Raw genomic sequence first — 18,623 nt, 5'->3', positions numbered from 1 at the left:
TATGAAATGATGGGATGGAAGGAAGAAGAGAAGCAAAGAGTGATTCACAGGCAGAGCCTAAATTATTTCTCACAGTTTTTTATTGCCTTATGGTTCCAAGCGCTGTCACCAATCTTTGCATTTTGTTATTATCTCATGACACTTGTTTAATCAGCTACCATCTCTCCTAATGTCTACAGTCTCAGATCAACACAGCCCTGCCCTCCAGCACTATCAGCAGCAGGAGCAGCAGAAACCCCTCAACAGCAACACTGTACTGTGGCTGTAGCTCAGGTGGCAGAGCAGGTCAGCCACTAATCAGAAGGTCGGTGGTTCGATCCCAGGCTGCCTCCTGGCTGCATGCCAAATATCCTTGGGCAAGATACTAACCCCATGTTTGCCTACTGGTGGTGGTCAGAGGGCCCGGTGGCGCCAGTGTCCGGCAGCCTCACCTCTGTCAGTGCGCCCCAGGGTGGCTGTGGCTACAATGTAGCTTGCTATTGCCTGTGGGTGAATGACTGAATGTAGTGTAAAGCGCTTTGGGGTCCTTAAGGACTAGAAAAGCGCTATACAAATGCAGGCCATTTACCATGTACCCATCAGGTAAAGCATCGGCTACGTTTGCTTTGCCTTGTTGCCCATATTAGATTCTTGATGAATGTGTGTTGTTGTTATTCAGCCTGGTTCAATGTGCCCCTTTTTAACTTTGAGCACCCGCCCCTTTAAACCTCTCTGCACGGCCCTGAAGTGATGTAGACACGAACAAGATGTCAGGCTCCCGGCTGCTTTCTATAAAGATGGCTCCCTCATCAGGAAGCAGCCTACAGGTCACATGACCATCCAGCATGTTTCCAGGTCTGATGAAGGCCTCTACAAGTGTGACATCAGCGGTCATGGAGAGTCTCCATCCAGCTGGATCACTGTCACAGGTGACACACTCACCTGTCTGTGTTTCTGCAGGTTTCAACATTCACAATGTGACGACAACTTAATGACTGTGTTTGCTTTGTTTTAGGGGAAGACACCACCACACCTCCACCTACATCCACACCTCCACCTACATCTTCTGCTGTTCATCTCGTCTCCCTGTGTTGCTGACAGCTCAATCAGCCTGTGTTGTAGTTGTACTGGAGTTACTGGTTCTTTTGCTGGAATGAAACATTCAAAGGAAACTCAAAGGTGAGACTCACACTCCTAGGTTTTTCTTTCAGGCTTCTTTCAATGAGCAGAGTTTCTATTCAATATGTTTGTGGTGGATCATAAATTTGATTAGTTTTTGAGTTGCACATCTCTGTTCCTTATATTTCATGTCATGCTTTTATTATTGCTTTATTTGTTGTTTTGACTGTTGTGCTCTATAGATTATGCAATGGGAAGGTAGAGGAAGATAAGCAGTGAAAGTTTTGCCTGGGTTGATTGTGCGTCAATCCATTGGTAATGCCTCAGGGCTCCAGTAGGTGGATTCGCGCGTCTTCTCCTTCACTCAATACAGACGAATGAGAGCTGCGTGTTCGTGCCATTCTTTCACTTCTCCTCACTATTTCCCCTGTTTAAGGGCACAGCATGTTTGAGTGTTTATGTTAGTACCTTTATCAGTTTTAAGGAATATTCAAAGCAAAGATAAATGCACATTTATGAAGAGTAACTATTCTGATCACAGTCTGTCCTGATTGACCACTTTATTACACATTTTGCATTGGTTGTTAATGCAAGTATTTAATGAGCCAATCACATCGCAGCAGCTCAGTGCTGTGAGACATGTAGCAGTTTCACAATGTTTGAATCTATATTTCACACACATGTGGAGAAAAAACAAACATTTGGGGTCAGAGGGCGGGGCCTACTTTGTGTATCTAACAAAAAAGAAAGAAAAAGGTCACATCAGTCAAGGCGACAATGAAGGAAACAGCTCTGCTCTGTAAGTGGACAATTTCTTTGTTTTTATAGTTCGGAACTTTTACTGTCTACTAATAGCTGATGATGGAGGAGAAGACATAAAGAAGAAGTCAGGCTGGATCCAGGCAGCGGGTTAAAAGGAGTTTTTGCATCTTTCCAGTTGACTTCACTGAATTAGTTATTATGTCAGCTTACGTTAAAAGTGGACACACGAGTTAAAAGTTGTGGTTCTGTTACTTATGCATCCACTACAGAAAACATGAAGTAATCACTAAAAGAACAGCTTTACAGACTTGGTGTTAGAGGTGTGGGAGCAGAAATGCACAGTGTAAACAGACTGATAGGCTGATCTGGTTCACATTTAAAAAGGCAAATATTTCAAAGACAGATTTATATCTGTATGTTTAATTTTACTTAGTAAAATGATGCAAATTAATGGCAGACTTTGTAAGTCGGTCCTCGGTCAATATCGCTTCATGCCGTGATGTGAAAACCTAACAGACTGTGGGTTTACCCTGATCACTCTGATGCCATAAATTGATTTACAGTATTTGTATCTGAGTTTACCTCAAACAACTTTGCTTATCTTGATAAATAGTCTGTAGTCAACATGATTTACACAGGGATTACATCTAAAATAAAGAAATTACCTATTTTGGAGGTATATTAACTTAACAGGCAGGTCTTTGCACTGTGGAGTACTCAGAGACAACCCACAGACACACAGCGGTTTGTTTTTTTTTGTTTTTTTTTACAAAACTGCTACATTATTTTAGACATGGCAGCTACAAATTAGTCTTTCATTTTTCATATAAAGGAGTGACTAAAGTGGACATGAACTCTTCTCAGTTACATTTGAAGTTCCTTTTCTTGGTGGGAGGTACTCTAAACTAATACAGGTGTCATTTCTCTTTAGCTCTGACTTCAGTGCTTTTCTGCAAAACAAACCAAGGTAACCAAATGAACCTTTTTTAAAACATTTCAAATCTATGCTTCCAATCTTCTTTGTTCTTGGATGATTAGGATGGCAGCTCTGACTACATTGAATTTATTTTTAATTTATTTCCCATTTTAGGTTGATTTATATGAGTATAATATATCATGAGTTCCACCTGCAGCCACAGCACCGCCTACATCTACAGAAATAAATAAATACAATTTTATTTATATAGCACTTCCAGACAGAGTCACAAAGTGCTGCACATAAGATAACAAACAATAAAAGGGTAAAACAGACAATATAAAACAGGCAGAAATTTAACCAAAAGCAGTTTAAAAAAGATGAGTTTTGAGTTGTTTTTTAAAAACAACTACCGAGTCCACAGTTCTTAATGTATGAGGGAGAGAGTTCCACAGTCTCGGGGCCACAGTGGCAAAAGCTCTGTAACCCTTAGTTCTCATCTTAGTCTGTTTTATAGCAAGTAAGCCCTGATCAGATGACCTCAGGGACCTGCTAGGGACATAGGGCTGTAGCAGATCGGAGATGTAGGCTGGTGCCAGTCCACGCAAGGCTCTAAATGTCAAAACCAGGATCTTAAAATGTACTCTAAATTCAACACGAAGCCAGTGTAGCTGAAATAGCAGTGGTGTCACATGTGAATACTTGGAGGATTTTGTCAACAGCCCAGCTGCAGCATTTTGCATAACCTGCAGACGATCCAGAGAACCTTTGCTTAGACACATAAACAGAGTTACAATAGTCCAAGCGTGAGGAAATAAATGCATGTATAGCTATCTCCAGTTCAGGGCGAGATAAAATAGGGCTTAACTTAGCCACATTTCTTAAATGAAAACAAGACCGAACCAGAGATTTCACATGCCCATCCAATGTGAGAGTCGAGTCAAAAGTGACACCTAAATTTCTAATAGAGGATTTTAACATAGAGTGAGAGAGGACCAAGGGCTTTCACTATCTGGGATAAAAATCTGTCCGGAGCACATATGAGGACTTCAGTTTTCCCCTCGTTCAGTTGGAGAAAATTTACAGCCACGTTTGATGGAATCTAAGCAGTCATTTAAAAGCTGAAGCTTAGATAACTCCTGGGGCTTAAAAGAGATGTACAACTGAATATCATCAGCATAACAGTGATAAGAAATGTCCTCAAAAGAGCCCATTATATGCTGGAGGGGGAGAAGATATATTAAGAACAATAAAGGCCCCAAAACCGAACCCTGAGGGACACCACAAGTAAGGGAGGTAGAGGATGACCTAAAATCGGAGACCACCACAGAAAAAAGATCGGTTATGTAGATATGAGGAGAACCACTTCAAGGCAGTACCCGATACAACAACCTAATGCTTAAGCCTTTCGAGGAGGATGTGGTGGTCAACAGTGTCAGAAGCCGATGTTAGGTCCAACATAAGTAGGACCGAGCATCTTCCTGCATCATTATTCATCAAAATGTCACTTGCATGTTCTCCCCGTGTTTGTGTGGGTTCCCTCCGGGTACTCCGGCTTCCTCCCACCATCCAAAGACATGCAGCTTGTGGGGATAGGTTAATTGGAAAATCCAAATTGCCACTAGGTGTGAATGTGCGAGTGAATGTGAGTGTGAATGGTTGTCTGTCCCTGTGTGTTGGCCCTGCGACAGACTGGCGACCTGTCCAGGGTGTACCCCGCCTCTTGCCCTATGACAGCTGGGATAGGCTCCAGCACCCCCCACGACCCTGAAAAGGAGAAGTGGAAGCGAATGGATGGATGGATGGATGGATGGATGGATGTCACTTGAGACCGTAAGAAGGGCTGTTTCTGTGGAGTGAGCTCTGCGAAAGCAGGACTGAAACTTATCGCAAATGTTATGTTTGTCCAGAGCTGCTATAAGTTGCCTAGCCACAACCTTTTCTAGAAGCTTAGCGATTAACGGTAATTTAGAGATTGGTCTGTAGCTGCTCCAAAGAGAGGGGTCTAGCTGAGGTTTTTTTAAAAGTGGGAGAATAGCAGCATTTTTAAAATAGACCGGAACTATACCAGACGCCAGTGAAGGGTTGATTAGAGTGAGCACATATGGACCAATAACCTGGAAGACATTTCTGAATAATGATGCAGGTACAATGTCAAGTGGACAAGAGGATGCTTTCACTGAATTCACTAGTTTTACCAGCTCAGGTAGTGAAACAGGAGAGAAAGTATCCAAAAGGACAGGGCGTGATGAGGTGGAGATAAACATAACAGGAGCTGAATGAGAAAAATACATCTGCACCTACATCCTCACCTCCACCTGCATCTTCACCTCTACCTGCATCTACACCTCTGTCTGCAGCTACACCTCCACCTGCAGCCACAGCTCCACCTTCAGCCACCTCTACATTGACCTCTCTGGATTGTTACTCTCTTCTCCCCATGGTGGTGACTGCTGCGTCGGTCTGTCTCGTGGTTGTAGTGGTGTTAATGTTTCTTTTGATGGAACAAACCAGTCACAGTCAACTTGAAGGTGAGATTCACACTCAGTTTTTTTTCTCTTTCAGGCTTTCAAAAGCTCACAGAATGACTTCTTGTAGTACAACTAATAAATTAAATTCCTTATTCACCAGCAGAGACCACATCCACAATTAGATCTGATGGTGTTTCTTGAGAGAAAATGGCAGGTGGAATATGTATAAATTTAGCATTCTGGTTGAAGGATTTTAATCTTCTGAGTGGCAGAAATCATCACAGAGCTGTTTTCATGGATGATATATTTTAAAACTAACTTTACTTCCCACATAGAGTTTAGTTGTCTGTCTCTATTTCTGAAGGACTGGAGACATGTCTGGTGTGCAGCCCACCTTTCACACTAGCGTAGCTAACTTGTTTTAGTGATGTATTTTTCAAAACTTAGTCGCAGCCTTTCAATGTAAGTGTTGTTCTTCACATGCTGAACAGTGTTTTTCAGCCTGTGTTTAACAGAAACTAGCAGCTCTGTGGTCGTCCAGTTTCCAGTTTCTGCAGCTTTACTGCAGAGCTGTTAAACACACATACTCACTGTTTTCTGCACAAACAATAGATCTAAGAGCAAATGTCTTACTGATTATTAATATTTCATGGAAAAAGACTTTTGGTCTGTCTCAAAGCGTACAGGACGATGGTATTCTGGTCACACAATGCACAGTGCAGGTGGAGAGATGCTGATATTGAGCATGCTCGGTATAGGAGATCACTTTAATCAGCCTCCCTGGGAAAGTCCATTCCAGGGAAAGAAGAGTCAGTTTATTAGTAAAACGTCAGATGCAGGAGGCACAATGTAGACCTTTTTATCCTCTCGAGGATTTTTACATGCACGTGTCAGAGTTTCCTCAACCAGTCTTCATGTGTTTTGTAGACCTGGAGAAGGCATTCAACTGTCTCCCTCAGGGTATTCTGTCAGGGGTGCTTTGGGACTATGAGGTGTTGCTGTGAGCCATTCAGTCCCTGCACACCCACTGCTAGAGCTTAGTCCACATTTCTGATGAGTGTTGGATTCTGAAAGGGCCTTTGCCTTTTGTCACAGATTCTGTTCATAATTTTTGTGGTCAGAACTTGTGGGTAGAGCCAAGTGGCAGAAAAATCCACCCTGATCTGAGCAACAAAAAAATATAACTCTTTATTGCACTTTTGATCAAATAACATGCAAAACAATAGTATATCATAAATTTAAATGAATAAATGAACCATGTGTTTTCTACATCTCCAAGTGTCCTACACTAACATTAACAGTTTTGCATGTTTTAAACTCTGCATGTGAAACAACAACATCTGCAGCTTCGCGCTGTAGTTTACACTGAACTCGTGTGTGGTTACTAAGAATGATTTCACGCCACAGTGCCAAAGATAATGTCTCTGCAGTGTGACAAAGTGTGGGTCCAAGGAAACAGGTGTATCTGCTATGGCGACCCCTTGTGAATAAGGAAACGACTGAAAGAAGCTTCAACATAAGTGAAGCTATAAGAGTATAAATTTAGCAAAATGTGCTCCAAGCACCAAAGTAAAAGTAGCACGCTGACTCAGCACTGGTGTAACCGCCAAAAGTGGGTCATTTTTTTCTGTCACAGCTGTTTTTCCTACAAAGACACATTTTTACTGCTGGCTAAGTAACACTTTAGCATGCTGCATTGTGTTTGTTTTTTAATAGACACAAGGCCCCAGAAACTATTCAGTTTTCATCTTGAGTCTATATGTAGGAGCTGTGTGTGTTATGTACAACATATTCTATTACCGGTATATGTTTGCATAAAACTTACTTAATGTTTAACACTGAAAGTCATTTGAGGTCCTAAAAGCTTCAGAACAGGTTAAATTAAACTGGATTAGAGATCAATGACCAATGAAACCAACCAAGTTACTGTAGATAGTCACAGTAAAGGTGATAATCACTTAAAGGCTGCTGGGCAAAATAATCACGGAGAGCATTTAATGCTTCAACAGCTCACATGATGAGTTCAGGTTAATGCTAATAGTGACAGCTTCAGAGTCCCCTCTCTGCTCAGACTCTCTGCTACCAAACTAAACATTTCCTGGTGGGGTTCTTTCAGATTAAAAGCTCATTCATGACAGAATGTAGTAAGACTTTTAATGTAAATTTCTGAAGTTGGATATTAGATTAAAAAAAACCTTTACTTTAAGTCTAGAGAAAAGGCCTTTCGGGTATTGACCAGACGTGTTCACTGACATTTCCCCATTCTGTCAGTTTACTATCTATAAACATAAGAAGCAGGCCTGGTTTTGTACACAGGTGCTTATCCTCATGTTGTTTGATCTGTCTGTGTTTGTATGTCCAGAGTTTCCAAGAGAGCCAGACGTCATCTACTCCGAAGTGAAGCATTTCACCAGTCCAGCCACTGCGATGCAGCTGCAGGTCACGCCGAGTCCTCAAAGCACCTCATGAAGATTTTTATGTGAAGAACCTGCAAAAACAAAGAAAAAACAAACAAATGTGCCTTCAGCAACATGTAGTTAAGAGAGAATATAACTAATATATCAATGTGATGCTGTGTATTTAAGGCCAGTTATATATTTTATTTCTAAATGTGGGATCCTGCTGGTGTCTTCACAGCACTGATCTGGTTTCTCTGCAGGATCAGTAAACTTTCGTCTCCCTTGTTGTTCTTCTCATGTGGTTTTGTGAGTTTCATAAAGACGTCTGACAGGAAACTGTGAATAGTTACGGCCAGCAGATACACGTGTCATGGTTCTGGGTCAGTTTTGACCCAGTATTTTGAGTTTTCATATTTGTGGTTATTTTCTTGATCTTTTTGATGATGATGATGATGATGATGATGGTGTTCTATGTTCAAGCTTCTTCTGGTTTAGGTTAAGTTCTGCCCATGTAAAGTCAGTGTTTCTTAGTCTGCGTCCTTGTGTATTGTTTCCTGTTTTATTGTGAAGGTCTGTGCCTCATTTTTGTGTGTCCAGCTTAGCTCAACCTGTCTCGTTAGCCCCCATTTCTCCCAGCTGTGTCTCCCTCCTGTTTTCCTTTCCTGATTATGTCCCAGGGAATGGACATAGAGACTGACACAGAGAAACACAGATGTAAGCCCTGTGTTTCTCTGTGTCAGTGTGGTGATTGCCCTCATGCTCTCTCTCTCTCTCTCTCTCTCTCTCGGTCGGTCGGTCAGTCGGTCGGGGCTTCCCAGTTTAGGTTTTGTGTTCAGCAATAAAAGTTCAGTCCTGTTTCCAGTGAGTTTGCGTTTGTGTCCAATTCCTGCCTGCAAACAGCCGAAACATGACAACACGGCTCGGTTTGGAGCAGATGACAAAGAAAGAAACAATTAAAACTTCACCTCAACTCCAGACTAAAGCATGAATCATTCAAAGCTGGAAAATAAAGACTGAGAACAAAGTGTGTATGTGTGAGTTTGAATAGCTTTGATTGGAAGAAATTAAATTTGCGAGACTTTATTTTCAGGCCATTTGCAACTTGTAGAGAGTCCTCGCTTGTTGTTGTTGTTGTTTTTACTGTAACCTACTAAACATGCACTTTTTCAGTCCAAAGGTTTTCAAATTGGGGTTTCCAAACAGGCAGAACAATCCTAACCCTTAATGAGTTGCCAAAGACCCGATGGCTGTGAGGGGGTAAAACTGATTGAGCGTGGAAAAAAAGAAAAATCCTTCTTCACATCTGTCTTTAGTTCTTTTAAACTACTTATTGCTCACTTGTAGGACTCATGTATTTGTAGAAAAATGTTCTTTAAAGTAGTCATTTAAGGTTCTGGGAGGAGTGAAATGCAGTTCATGAATATGATATTTGACTGTAAGCTTTATACAACTGTGTCTTTCTGTTTCAGTGTAAAACAAAATACATAAGATGATAAAGTGAAACTCTTTAAAAAATAGATTTAAATGTTTTTCAGACATGGGAACTTGTTTAGGCTGCCAGTTAACTGCATGTATGCCCAAAGTTTTCTTCTAAGCATTTTGGTGAAACTGACGGCAGATGCCTCAAATTCACTTCTGTTTATGTAAAACTGCCCTCTAGTGGAAGGTGGCCTGATATGATTTTAAACAGCACTTTTACACACCTGGTATTCCCAGATTGTTTCCCATCAAAGAACAAACAGGCCCAACCTGCATTGCTTCTAGGCTCAGGCACGCTCAGGTAAAGAAGGTCCAAAAAGTTCAAGGACCATGGACTCTGCTTTCTAAAATAACAAAACACTTTAACTTTCTTAGCTTGCACAATGAAACATTGAATGAATGAATGTCTTTATTCGAGCAACCAATTAATAAAGTTATTGTAATGTACAATTACACACACAAAAAAAACCAAGTTTAGCTCGAAAAGGAGTGGGATGAAGACAAGCTTTTTATCTCCCACCCCTGCAATCTTATCTGAGTTTTAAATTTTGTAGTTGCGCAGTACATTTAAATATTTGTGACATACAATTACAATTATAAAGTTATCACATTGTCATAATTACAACATACAGTAGTGTAAATATTTGGCATCAATAATACAGTCTTTGTTACCAACGTTGAATATCACAGTCATCACCATCATGGTCATTAAATCCTCTCCATATATTATTTATATTTTAGCTATGAAAATATCAATGAATTTTGCTTCCATTATATAGTAGTAACTTCATCAATTTTACTTTTAAGATTAATTCTGGTCTACTGTTTCCTAATAATGGAGATAGCAGTAATAACAACAGCGTAAGACAATATCAAGTGTCCATTTCAACTCTACAAGATAATTGTTTATATAAGTATTTGTTGTTAACATTCTATATATAAACAAAGAAAAAAGAAAAAGAGAAAAAAAAAAAAGAAAAAAAATCATACAAAGAATATATTATTATTTACTATCATGGATAAACAATCACACACACGATTCCTCTTTGTACCTTGACAATATACATTTTTTGTACCTCGATTTAAACAGATGGATATTTGGACATTGCTTGAGCTCTACATCCAATCTGTTCCAAAGTTTCACTCCACACAAAGACACGGACAAACTTTTCCTGGTAGTTCTAACTATCTGCCTTTTAAAGTTACTACATCCCCTCAGATTGTAACCTCCTTCTTTATGTATAAAGAGCTTTTGGATATTTTCTGGCAGTATACCCTTATTTGCCTTATATAAGAGTTGAGCGGTCGAGAATTCAGCTAAGTCAATCAATTTTAATAGTTTTGACTGCAAAAACAAAATATTAGTGTGACTATAATATCCTACCTTATACATTATTCTTATAGCACATTTTTGTAGTATAACCAGGTGATGCAGAGAACTTTTGTAATTATTGCCCCACACCTCTATACAATAAGTCAAGTATGGTAGGACTAGTGCACCGTATAACAAATACATTGCATGGCAGTTTAAGAAGAACTTGGCTCTATTTATGATTGAGATACTTTTGGACACTTTATTTTGTATATGTCTGATGTGTGATTTCCAGCATACTTTGCTATCAATCATTACTCCCAAGAATTTTATTTCTGATACTACATCTATGACTACACCATCTATTTTTATTGCAGTATCTACATTTACATTGTAATTCCCAAAGAACATTACCTTAGTTTTGCTCAAATTTATAGATAATTTGTTAACATCCATCCATATTTTTAATTTCCTTAACTCATTGTTAATGTTAAGTACTAGGTCACTATGGTCTTCGTTAGAATAAAAAATATTGGTGTCGTCAGCAAATATGACTAATTTTAGTAACTTTGATACATTAAATATGTCGTTTATATAAAGGTTAAATAGAGTTGGTCCCAGAACTGATCCTTGTGGCACTCCACAGCTAATGCCCAAATACCCCGATTCAAACTCGCCCATCTTCACATACTGCTGTCTCTCAGTCAAATAACTTTGGATCCATTTCAAAGCCACTCCCCTAATACCATATCTGTCTAATTTTTTAAATAATCTGCAATGATTAATCATATCAAATGCTTTCTTCAAGTCAATAAATATCCCTGCTGCATGTCTTTTTCTATCCAGACTGTTGGTTATCTCTGCTATTGCATCAATGATAGCCATTGAAGTTGACCTTCCTGTCCTAAATCCGTACTGACTTTCATTAATTAGTTTATGTTTGTCAATAAATTTACCTAGTCTATTATTATAAAGTTTTTCTAATATTTTAGAAAACTGCGGGAGCAGGGACACTGGTCGATAATTAGTGAAGATGTGTTTGTTTCCACTTTTATATATGGGTATAACTTTAGCTATTTTCATTTTCTTTGGGCATTTCCCCGTTTGAAATGATAAATTACATATATAAGCTAGAGGTCTGGCAATACTATGTATGATTCGTTTAACTAATATCATATCTATACCAAAACAGTCAGTAGAGGTCTTGTTCTTACAGTTGTTAACTACATCTAAAATATCTAATTCAGTAACTCCCGACAAGAACATGGTCTTTGAATTTATTTCTATCAATGACATTTCACTGCGATTACTTTTTGGAATTGTTGTAGCCAGCTCCGGTCCCACATTAACAAAAAAGCTGTTAAAGCACTCCACCATCTCGTTTAGATTGTAATTGTCACTATTATTATTAGTGAAATAATCTGGATATGAGCACTTTTTTGTGTTACCTTTAATAATAGTGTTAAGTATTCCCCATATCTCTTTAGTGTTGTTTTTATTTTTATGTCTTAATTTAGTATAGTATAATTTCTTACTAGTTCTTAATATTTCCGTTAGTTTATTTTTATATTTTTTATACCTATACTCTGCTTCTTCAGTTCTTAATTTAGTGAATTGTCTATATAAAGAATTTTTCTTCTTACAGGCCTTGTGTAGTCCTTTGGTTAACTACGGGCATTTAATAGATTTATTGTTGATACTGAATTGCCCGACTGGGCAGTTTTTATCATGCAGGCAGTTGAAGATATCCAAAAATATTTCAAAAGCTCTATCCACATCATCTCCAGCATACACTGCATTCCAATCCTGATTCATCAAGTCCTGATAAAGGAGATTAATTGCATTTTCTGTTCTTACTCGTTTGTAGATATATTTCTGAGGTACTTTCTTACATACACTCTTAACGTCATACACTATAAATATTGGCAGGTGATCAGTTATATCACATACCATTAGTCCGCTAGCAATTATTAACTCTAAATTATTTGTAAAGATGTTATCAATAAGGGTAGCACTATGAGATGTTATACGACTTGGTCTTAAAATTGTGGGATATAAACTCATACCAATCATCCTATTAATATAATCCTCGGTGGTCTTGTGATTGTTTGGATTTATCAAATCGATATTGAAATCTCCACAGATGAATAATATTTTATTACTTACAGCTGAAAATATTTTTTCAATCCAATCAGTGAATACTTCTAGACTCGAACCAGGTGATCTATAAAGACAACTAACAATAATGTTTTTCTCTTTTTCATTGATAATTTCTATGGTTAAGCATTCAAGTAAGTCATTTTTTGTCAATGTCATACTTTCCAATATTCGAAATTTAAATTTCCTATGTACATATATAGCAACACCTCCTCCTGCTTTGTTTGTTCTATTAACATAGTTAAGATTATAATCCTTTAATTCAAAATCAACACCTTTTTCTTCTTTAATCCATGTTTCTGATACTGCTATAATACTAAATGGGTCGTGAAACTGTTGTAAATATTCCTCAATTGAACTGAAATTTGAATACAAACTTCTACTATTAAAGTGAATGATTGAGAATTTCTTATCAGTTTTAATTGAGGAATTATATTCTTTTTCAGAGTAATATTTACAGTCATTTGGGTTGGCTAATAGGAAGTGGTTGTCAGGGTCTAATTGATCTTCTTGATCTAAAGCGTTATGATCAGTATATTCGAAATGCTTCAATTCCAAATCCTCAAGGTTTAAACTCCGTTCTTGTGTTTCTAGATTCATCTTTTGTCAGATTTAAGGAGTATTTAGATGTCATTGTATGAGTTTACACTCCTTTAACTGACACAGGTTGTGCAGACCCTCAGTAGTCTTCATTCATATTTATTCAATTCCTCTATATCTTGATAATCACCACTTTAGCTTCCTCAGGCGTTCCTTTCAGTTTGATGTATACCTTACAGTTCATGACCCAAGTATTCTGTATCTTGTCCTGCTTCCTCATGATTCTGGCTTTTTTAGCAATGTCCGCATTTCTTTTAATCAAATGATCATTCAGATAGACGTTAGTACCTTTTAGCTTTTTCCCTTGCTTCATTAGTGCAACTTTGTTTTTTCTGCTGACAAACCTCAGGAACACCGCCGGCATGTTGTTCTTCGTGGGAAGAGGGTGACAGGCATCAATGGTATTTACATCCAAGTGTATATTTTTGGATGCAAAAAAAGACACCACTTGTTGCTCCGTCGAGTTCTCCTCCCGTAAGCCGGGTTCTTCATTGTTACCGGAGGTCACAGCATGAGCATAAGAGTGGGGTTTGATCTTAATCCCAGTCACAATAACATCATTTATCCTTGAGTATTGCTCCAAATCCACCACTTTCTTCTCTAGCTCTGTTATTTTTTTGTCCCGCTCAGCAAGGCGTACACGCAACTCTGTAACTTCCTTCACTAAGTTAAGTATTTTATCTTGTTTAATTTTGATGTCTTTTACATCCTGTGATAGGAAGTCCAGTGATCTTTTGATATCCTCCGCCTCCTCCAAGGCCGAGTTTTTCTTGGGTGGCATTGTCAGGGGTAGTCCAGAGTCTTTAGCGCCGAGACTACCGATGGCTTCTTAATTAGCTGATTAGCCACAGTCCAAAGTTAGCTGTTGTGCTAGTTATCTTCTCCCTCACCGAAAGTGAAGATCGATCATTTAAAGATGATCAATTTCCACCATAGCACAATCAGTACTTCACCTCACACTGCACATTCACCTTGACTTGATACGCCGGCTTCCAGAGGCATCCGACCCGAGCTGCGAAGGCTGGGTCCTGAAGCAGCAGACAGCCGAGACGCGTTGCTCCACAAAACTGAGTAGGACGGCTGCGGCGGAGATTCCGCTGTCCCGGTCACGCCGGTCTGTCCTGCAAACACCTTATTTTCGTTCAACACATCCTCCTCCTTTCCCCACCAGAAACGTCTCCCTCGAAAGAGAGGGAGATCTTTTTGTTGGCGTCACGCCTACCCTGCGATGTACAGCGCATTAAAATGTGTTTTCTTCTAGTGGTCACAGAGCACAGTAAACTATAGTAATAAATGAAAAATGACAATTTACATATCACTTCACAGAAGAACAACAAACTAAAAATGCAGATTACCCACACTGAGTTTCTTTTTTGTCATACAGACAAAGACTAGAGCAAAGATCAACAGTGAGCACCACTGAAGGCACCAGTAAATCCATTAACCGCTCTCTCTTGTGCCACAAGTAGGTAAAAGAGCATCTCTGAGCACACAGGATGTAAAACCTTGAGGCAGATGTGCTACAGCAGCGGAAGACCACACTGGCTGAAACTGCTGTCAGCTAAGAACAGGAAACCGAGGCTAAAATTCACTCAGGCTCACCAAATATAAAAAAGATTCTAAAATCACGTCCTGGTCTTATGAGTCTCAAAGTGTGCTGAGAAATTCAAATGTTAGGGGCAGAATTTAGTGTAAACGACATGAAAGCATGTATCCACCCCACGTTGGATCAGTGGTTTAGGCTGCTGGTGCAGTAACAGCTTGCAAAAAGTGACTCATGGACCTTTAGTGGACAGAGAACGGTCTCCAAAAAAGGGGCCCCAATGTGTTGGGCAACTAAAACATCAATTTAAAGAAAGAATGGTAGAATGTCTCATCAAAGCTGCATCACTTAGTCTCCCCACTTCTCAGTTTTTACTACAAAAGGAGCTGCTGCACAAATCCATTATTTTTTTTAAACAGAAGAAACTGTGTAAATATCAGATATGTTGGTTTTCTACTATTTTCTGTCAAATAACATTTAAACTTGAATTTGTTCAGTTGATGATTATTTGACTTTCTGTTTTCTTTTATGTTTGGCACACATTCTACATATGTGGGGGAAAACGTGCGGGAAGAGGGCGGGGCTTAATATTTTTATATTCCTTTTTGCAAGTAATGAAACATTTTAATTTTAACCCTCACAGCTCGTCTGACTGTGAGTCCCAGCAGCTCTCAGTTCTTCGGAGGAGAGTTTGTGTCTGAGCTGTGAGGAGGACGACAGCTCTGCCGAGGAGAAACACAAGCAAACAACAGAGGACTCAGTGTGGAGCTGACTGGGTAAGGTGGTCTGGTTCCATCTGTAACATCTATGAATGGCACAGTGGAGCTTACTGGTGTGAGTCCAGAGAGGGTCCCATCAGTAACATGGTTAACCTGACAGTCACTGGTAAGCTGAGTGTGTGGAGTTAGTGTTGATGAAGCTGTGTGTAAATGGATGAAATGCTGTAGTTTGTCTCTGTGTTGAGGTGGATCAGTGATCCTGCAGAGTCCTGTCCTCCCTGTGATGGAGGGAGATGACGTCACTCTGCTCTGTAAAACAAAGACCACTCCCTCCAACCTCCCAGCTGCTTTCTATAAAGATGGCTCCCTCATCAGGAAGCAGCCTACAGGTCACATGACCATCCAGCATGTTTCCAGGTCTGATGAAGGCCTCTACAAGTGTGACATCAGCAGTCATGGAGAGTCTCCATCCAGCTGGATCACTGTCACAGGTGACACACTCACCTGTCTGTGTTTCTGCAGGTTTCAACATTCAGAATGTGACTTTTAGCTGATGTTCTTTATTTAAGGGAGATCTACACCCATACCTCCACCATCTGGTTGGAGTGGCTCTTCCACCACTTCCGGCAGGAGCAGCCCTTCACCCGGCTGTTCCCCCTCTTCCGGCATTCAAGGACCCCCCGCGCGCCTCGTCCACCACCTCTGGCTGGCAAGGTGTCCCACATGGCAGACAGCTGGCATGGTTCTCCAGCGATGAAATGAAACCAGCAGGCACAGAAAAATCTGGCAGTGGTAATGCTGGCTGGAGCTGTTCAGGGCATTGGCTCTGCCCAGGCCGTGACAGCAAGGTGCAATCCTCAGCTGGCTAAATGAGTTCACGGAAGCTTCCAGAAGAGGACGGAGACGGCTGGGTCAACGCGCTCGGGCTGTCAGCAGAAACTAATTGCTCAGACAGCTGAGATGGCAAGGCAGAGTTTCCAGGTAATGCAGGTTGTGTTGGCTTCTTAGTCTCCAGGAGTCCAGAGTCAGCAGAAGGCTGAAACTCAGCCTCTTGGGAGGCCCTGGGAATGACAGTCTCCAATAAGGCCAGTTTTTGAGAAGCAGCTAAAGTCTTAATAGGATTTGCTCTCTGCTTTGAATAAGCAATCAAAAAACAATCCTTTAAATTAACAGGCTTTGAATAAACAGTCCCAGTTATATTTACTCCCTATATCCATAGGGCCAGAGGATGTGGCCTCTGAGGAAACAGTTTTTGAATGTACAATTTGAGAACTTACAGACACAGAGATGCTAGTTTACAGATACTGAAGAGCTATGTTCAGGGTTGACAAACTCTAGCGAGCTAGATCAGCTGCTATACAAACAGTCCTTGAGTTTGTTTCTGCTGAGCAATGTTTATGCTTAAATCTTCAGAGCAGGGGTTACCAGTCTGTGTATACATAGCTCCACGAACAGAAAGGGAGGGTGAAGAGCGGCGCTACAGCGCAACAAAACAGGTGAAGCAACTCAACCACCTGAATAGGGGACTCAGACCCCAGACTCTGCTTCCTCTACAGATGTCAGCAACTTCCCACTAACACCCAAGTTTTTGCATCAGCCACTGCCCAAGCCACACGCCACTGATGCAGCCGGGAACCTGTCAGCTGCCCCTGGAGGTCAATAGCTAGTAGCAACAGCCACAACAAGAGAGGTATAGAGCATGGTCCAGTCTGTACTCAGCCTATCAAAAGTCCTGCCAGAGATGGAACTCAAGGATCTTTTGAATTCAGGCCAGATAACACATAGGCTGGACTATTGTCAGAAAATAACATGACAAAAATGATAAAGTGAAACTCTATTTTCAATAGATTAAATAGATTAAATAGATCAGCCCCCAGTGATGAATTATCTTTAGAGCATGTTTGTGAAATGTTCATCTGAAGAAAATTCAAAAATGAGTCAGTGGGCTCAAAGATGATTGGTTTTGCTTCTGGGTTTATTTCTATGTTATTTTTTCTCTCTTTTTTCTCTTCAATGGCCAACAGACTTTAGCTCAGGATGTCACTCATACAGGGAGTGCAGAATTATTAGGCAAATGAGTATTTTGTCCACATCATCCTCTTCATGCATGTGTTCTTACTCCAAGCTGTATAGGCTCGAAAGCCAACTACCAATTAAGCATATTAGGTGATGTGCATCTCTGTAGTGAGAAGGGGTGTGGTCTAATGACATCAACACCCTATATCAGGTGTGCATAATTATTAGGCAACGTCCTTTCCTTTGGCAAAATGGGTCAAAAGAAGGACTTGACAGGCTCAGAAAAGTCAAAAATAGTGAGATATCTTGCAGAGGGATGCAGCAGTCTCAAAATTGCAAAGCTTCTGAAGCGTGATCATCGAACAATCGAGCGTTTCATTCAAAATAGTCAACAGGGTCGCAAGAAGCGTGTGGAAAAACCAAGGTGCAAAATAACTGCCCATGAACTGAGAAAAGTCAAGCGTACAGCTGCCAAGATGCCACTTGCCACCAGTTTGGCCATATTTCAGAGCTGCAACATCACTGGAGTGCCCAAAAGCACAAGGTGTGCAATACTCAGAGACATGGCCAAGGTAAGAAAGGCTGAAAGACGACCACCACTGAACAAGACACACAAGCTGAAACGTCAAGACTGGGCCAAGAAATATCTCAAGACTGGTTTTTCTAAGGTTTTATGGACTGATGAAATGAGAGTGAGTCTTGATGGGCCAGATGGATGGGCCCGTGGCTGGATTGGTAAAGGGCAGAGAGCTCCAGTCCCACTCAGACGCCAGCAAGGTGGAGGTGGAGTACTGGTTTGGGCTGGTATCATCAAAGATGAGCTTGTGGGGCCTTTTCGGGTTGAGGATGGAGTCAAGCTCAACTCCCAGTCCTACTGCCAGTTTCTGGAAGACACCTTCTTCAAGCAGTGGTACAGGAAGAAGTCTGCATCCTTCAAGAAAAACATGATTTTCATGCAGGACAATGCTCCATCACACGCGTCCAAGTACTCCACAGCGTGGCTGGCAAGAAAGGGTATAAAAGAAGAAAAACTAATGACATGGCCTCCTTGTTCACCTGAGCTCAACCCCATTGAGAACCTGTGGTCCATCATCAAATGTGAGATTTACAAGGAGGGAAAACAGTACACCTCTCTGAACAGTGTCTGGGAG

At 40.4% G+C, this 18,623-nt stretch overlaps 1 long non-coding RNA gene across 1 annotated transcript; it reads left to right on the top strand.

Moving 5' to 3' along the window:
- The first annotated feature begins 1,017 nt into the window (after window positions 1-1,017).
- Window positions 1,018-8,348, top strand: LOC113013371 (uncharacterized). Its single transcript, XR_003270821.1, has 3 exons — window positions 1,018-1,158; window positions 5,137-5,307; window positions 7,610-8,348. It is a non-coding gene; the product is annotated as an uncharacterized LOC113013371 (long non-coding RNA).
- Window positions 8,349-18,623: the final 10,275 nt, after the last annotated feature.

This window comes from Astatotilapia calliptera, chromosome 3 (genome assembly GCF_900246225.1).
Source record: "Astatotilapia calliptera chromosome 3, fAstCal1.2, whole genome shotgun sequence".
NCBI classification, from domain to species: domain Eukaryota; kingdom Metazoa; phylum Chordata; class Actinopteri; order Cichliformes; family Cichlidae; genus Astatotilapia; species Astatotilapia calliptera.
The sequence above is the reverse complement of the archived record's forward strand: the minus strand, read 5'-3'. Positions and strand labels throughout refer to the sequence as shown.